Source organism: Orycteropus afer, unplaced genomic scaffold (genome assembly GCF_000298275.1).
Source record: "Orycteropus afer afer isolate SDZICR_OR568_19922 unplaced genomic scaffold, OryAfe1.0 scaffold00093, whole genome shotgun sequence".
NCBI classification, from domain to species: Eukaryota; Metazoa; Chordata; class Mammalia; order Tubulidentata; family Orycteropodidae; genus Orycteropus; species Orycteropus afer.
The window spans coordinates 3,837,527-3,843,609 of record NW_006921680.1 but is presented as its reverse complement, the minus strand read 5'-3'; positions in this window follow the sequence as shown (position 1 = coordinate 3,843,609).

Here is a 6,083-nt window from a genome sequence, read left to right as displayed (position 1 = left end):
TTGTGGTCAATGTCATGAGACAAAGTATATGTGAACTGCTGTATGGAAAGTGAATTTGCTCTGTAAATTTTCACCCAAATCACAATTAAAAAAAAAAAAAGAAAGAAAAGGAAGAGAAAAGCAATTGAAAAAATATATCAGGAAATGAAATTAGAGTTTAGCTGCCAGTTATGAGAATGAAAGTAAATTATTAAACTATATCATTCCATATTCCAAACCCTTATAGAGACTGCTGAGTGCTCAAACTCCAAAGGTGATTAAAGGTATGAACGCCAGCATTTGACAGAGATGTCTCCTTTGAAGAAGGTATCCAGTTTATCATGGCAAAGGATGTCCAGAGTAAAGTCTGCTATGAGCATATTGTTGTTAGGTGCTGTAGAGTTGGTTTTGACTCATAGCAACACTATATGCAACAGAACAAAACACTGCCCGGTCCTGCGCCATCCTTACAATTGTTACTATGCTTGAGACCATCAATGTAGGTGCTGTGTCAATTCATCTCATTGAACTTCTTCCCCTTTTTTGCTTCCCCTCTACTTTACCAAGCATAATATCCCTCTTCAGGGAAGGTCCCTCTTCCTGATAACATGAGTAAAGTGCGAGAGATGATGTCTGGCTATGTGCATAAAACTCACTGCCACTGAATCGATTCTGACTCATAGCAAGCTCCATTGGGTTTCTGAGGTGGTAAATCTTTATGGAAGTAGATTTGCCCCATCTTCCTTCCACAGAGCAGCTGGTAAGTTTGAATCGCCAACCTTCTAGTAAGCCATCAAATGCCCTAGGCACTGCACCGCCAAAGCCTGGTGCATATCGGTAACTAATTTCCAAATCAGTACCTCCTTGGGAAGATAAAGTAGCAAGGCAATGAACCTGAACTGATAAACCAAATTCTTGCAGAAATCCAAATCCCCCAATCATATGAATTTTGCATATGATACATGAATAGTCTGCTTCACACATTCTTTCAATAAATTATTATTGAGCAATTTCTATATACCAGGCACTAATCTAGGAGCTGGAGACATCCTAGTGAACAAGATAGTCTCTACTCATATGGAACTTACCTAATTAATATGGTAATTAGTATTTAATTGTGATAAGTGCCAGAAAGGAGAAGTATAACATGAAAGATAACATATACTAGTGTTATCTGAGTAAGTCAGGGAGGTTAGGAAAGGCTTCGTTGAGAAGTTATATTTAAGCTGAAATCTTGAGGAGGAGGAGTTAGGTATGTGAAGAACTGGTGGAGCTGGCAGTGCATAGGTACTGCATGTGCTAAGGTAGGCCCTGGGATAGGAGCAAAGGGTATCGGGGAACTTGGAGGAAAGCCTGTGTGACTGGTGTACAGAGTGGAAGTGGCATGAAATGAAACTGGTAAGGTTAAGCATACTGTCTGTCTTCACCATATTGGAATTCGGAAGTCCATTTGGAATTAATGAGATATAGAAAGGCAGTCAGCCATTTCTCTATAAGCTCAGCTTTACAATTCAAACACAGTGGCTAAACATGTATTTTTCAATTACATAAGTAATGACTATACACATGAACTTCACCAGATGGAATATACAGCATTCAGACTGAGTACATCTGAGGGAAGAGGCGATGGAGAAGTTCAATATCTGGAGAAGTTCAATATCTGGAGAAGTTCAATATCTTCGGCCAAAACAAGGCCAGGAGCTTATTGTGGAACAGACCATCAACTGCTCACATGAAAGTTCAAGTTGAAGACAATTAAAAGAAGTCCATGAAAGCCAAAATATGATGTTGATAATATCCTCCCGAATTTAGAGACCATTTAAAGAATAGATTTGATGCACTGAACACCAATGACTGAAAAGCAGAAGAATTGTGGGATGACATCAAGAACATCATCCATGAAGAAAACAAGAGGACATTAAAAAGACAAGAAAGAAAGAAAAGACCAAACTGGATGTCAAAGAGACTCTGAAACTTGCCTTTGTGGGGAGAGTAGCTAAAGCAAATGGAAGAAATGACAAGATAAAAAAGCTGAACAGAAGATTTCAAAAAGCAGCTTGAGAAGACAAGCCAATTACTATAATGAAATGTGCAAAGGCCTGGAATTAGAAAACCAAAAAGGAAGAACACACTTAGCATTTCTCAAGCTGAAAGAACTGAGGAAAAATTTAAGCCTTGAGTTGCAGTACTGAAAAATTCTATGGGCAATATACTGAATGATGCAGGAAGCTTAAAAGAAGATGGAAGGAATACACCGAGTCACTGTACCAAAACGAATTTGTTGATGTTCATTCATGTCAGGAGGTGGCATATGTTCAAGAACCAATGGTACTGAACGAAGAAGCTGAAGCTGCACTGAAGGAATTGGCAAAAACCAAGGCTCCAGGAATGGAATACCCATTGAGAGATTTCAACAAACTTATGCCCCACTGAAGGCACTCATTTGGTAATGCCAAGAGATTTGGAAGATAGCTACCTGGCCAACTGACTGGAAGAGATCCATATTTGTACCTATTCCAAAGAAAGGCGATCCCACAAAATGTGGAAATTATCTAACAGTATCATTGATATCACATGCAAGTAAAATCCTACTGAAGATAATTCAAACACGGTTGCAGCAGTATATTGACAGAGAGCTTCCAGAAATGCAAGCTGGATTCAGAAGAGGACATGGAATGAGGGATATCATTGCTGATGTCAGATGGATCTTAGCTGAAAGCAAAGAATTACAGAAAGATGTTAATACTTATGTTTTATTGACTATGCAAAAGCATTTGATCATATAGATCATAACAAATTATGGATAACATCGAGAAGAATGGGAATTCCAGAACACTTGATTGTACTCATGAGGAACGTGTACATAGACCAGGAGGCTGTTGCTCAAACAGAACAAGGGGACACTGCATGGTTCAAAATCAAGAAGGGGGTGTATCAAGGTTGTATCCTTTCACCATACTTATTCAACATATATGCTGAGCAAATAATCCAAGAAGCTGGATTATATGAAGAAGAACATGGCATCAGGATTTGATGCAGACTCATTAACAACCTGTGATGTGCAGATGACACAACTTTTCTTGCTGCAAGTGAGGATGACTTGAAGCCCTTACTGATGAATATTAAAGACTTATAGTCTGCAGTATGGATTACACCTCAATATAAAGCAAACAAAAATTCTCACAACTGGTCCAATAAAAAGCTTCATGATGGGTAGAGGAAAGATTGAAGTTATCAAGGACTTCATATTACTTAGTTCTACAATCAACACCAATGGAAGCAACAGTCAAGACATCAGAGGATGTATTGCATTAGGCAAATCTACTGCAAAAGACCTCTTGCAAGTGCTGAAGAATGATGATGTCTTCTTGAAGATGAAGGTGCACCTAATGCAAGCCATGGTATTTTCAATCACCTTCTATTCATGTGAGATCTGGACAATGAATAAGGAAGACTGAAGAGAGTTGATGCTTTTGAGTTGTGAAACTGGAGAAGAATGCTAAGAGTACTATGGACTGCTAAAAGAACTAACAAATCTTTTCTGGAAGAGGTGCAGCCAGAATGCTCCTTGGAAGCAAGAATGGCCAGACTTCACCTCACATATTTTGGTCATGCTGTCAGAAGGAACCATTCCCTGGAGAAGTAAATCATGCTTGTTAAAGTGGAGGGTCAACAAAGAAGGGAAAGGCCCTCAACAAGATGGACAGACACAGTGGCTGCAATGATGGGCTCAGGTACAGCTAGGACCATGAGGCTGGTAGAAGACTGGGCAGTGTTTCGTTCTGCTGTGCATGGGGTCACTGAGTTGGAGATGACTCAGTGGCACCTAATAACAACAACATTGTTTGGAAGCTGTCTCCCACATTTCATAGACCTAGATGTAGAATTCTTACTGTCCATCATCACATATCCACATTGTAACAAGTACCTAATTACAGTATGGAAAACTGGCCTGGCTAGCTCAGTTGAATTAGGCAGACAAGAGTTGAAAATGACACATGTCCACCTCACACACAACAGAATCACCTGACCTCAACATAAAAATGAAGTAATCATATAATGTCAGAGTTACCTACTGCCAATGCCAGCCTCCCATCCCAATCTCACAAAGGTAAAACCAGTAGAGTAGGCACATGGAAGTCTAGCATTCAATAAAACCCTACTTTGAAACACCAAACATTTCAGTCTTTGTACTCTTTGCATTCAAAATGAACTCATCCTCACCTGAAAAATAATTTTCCAGCAAACTCTTACTTGTATTCAATAGTTTAAATAGCTATTTTTTTTCACAGAACTTCCAAATGCTTTGCATACAATAATTAAACCTCTTCCAGAACCCAATAAAGGGGCATATTTTCACCTTATAGGTGAGGAAAAATTGTCAAAAGACATGTACCATACCAAATGTCTAGTATAGGGAGGAACTGGAGAGGGCTACGGACACCATTACATTAGTTACTCCATCTATCTTTGAAATTGCCCATAAACCAAACCAGTCACCAGTCATTGCTGGCACTAATCCTTCTACAGTTTTAAATCAAATGTTTAATTGCAGCTTTTACACTTTTCTCATACATTATTCCTTCAGAAAACTTTTTGAAGCTGGAAGTTAAGAATTCAGCTGGGAAAATGTCTTAATTCAGACTAGATATTTTAATTCAGAGTCTGTTACTGAGAGAGAGCCTTTTAACAGAAACCTAAGTGATCCTAAGACTGTACTCTCTCCTCTTCCTATATCTGTACTGTCCCACTGAGAAGACTGAACACATTAGAAAATAGATAGAAGAGAGGAGAAAACAGAAATCTTTTAGTTATAGACTTTTCTGAAAAAAGTATCTTATTCTCCATTCAAATTCATTATACCATTTCTGACAAAAACAATGAGACATCATTCCATTCCCCACATTTTAGCTTCCTTTAAACTCAAAGGGTTTGTCTAGTCTGTGTTGCATCACTGGAATTATAATTTTGTCAACATTACTCTTATCTAAAATAGGTACAAATATATGAGAGACAGTATGGAAAAGTTGTTAAGAACACAGCCACTTAAAAAAAAAAAAAAATAAAATAAAAAAAAGAGCACAGCCACTGGGGTCAGGCTTGCAAGACACAACCATTTATTAGCTGAGTGACTGACAAGTTACTTCTCAAACATAGTTTATATTCCCCTATACAATGAGATAATAGTTGTGGTAGAGAGAAATGAGGCAAAGCATGTAAGTGTGTAACACATAGGAAACACTAAATGGTGTCTTAGTTATCTAGTGCTGCTGTCAGCAATACTACAAGTGGATGGCTTTAATAAACAGAAATTTACTTTCTCATAGTTTAGGAGGGAAGAAGTCCAAATTCAGAGTACTAGCTCTAGGGGAAGGCTCTGTTTGCTCTGGAGGAAGGTCCTTGTCTACTTTCAACATCTGTGGGCTAGGTGTTCTTTGGAGATGCACTTATGTCTTGGCATCAATCTTCCTCTGGGTCTAGGAAGTTCTCAGCACACTGACCCCAGGTCCAAAGGACCTGCTCTGCTCTGGCTCTTCTTCATGGTTGTAAAGTGACCCCATCTCTAGTCAGTCGTTTAAGCTGTTTTATATGTCAAAAGAGACTGACTCAAGATAAAACCTAATTCTATAGATTGGACCCTATCTCATTAATATAATTGCCTCTAATACTGACTCATTAACATCAATATTGTAGTTGTCAGGTCCCATCTACTGGTTCTGACTCACAGTGATCTGTGAAACACTGCCTAGTACTATACCACCCTCATAATCACTGCTTGTTTGAGACCACTGTTACAGAAGCCTTCCCCTAGAGCTAGTACTCTGAATTTGGACTTCTTCCCTCCTAAACTATGAGAAAGTAAATTTCTGTTTATTAAAGCCATCCACTTGTAGTATTGCTGACAGCAGCACTAGATAACTAAGACACCATTTAGTGTTTCCTATGTGTTACACACTTACATGCTTTGCCTCATTTCTCTCTACCACAACTATTATCTCATTGTACAGGGGAATATAAACTATGTTTGAGAAGTAACTTGTCAGTCACTCAGCTAATAAATGGTTGTGTCTTGCAAGCCTGGCCCCAATGGCTGTGCTCTTTTT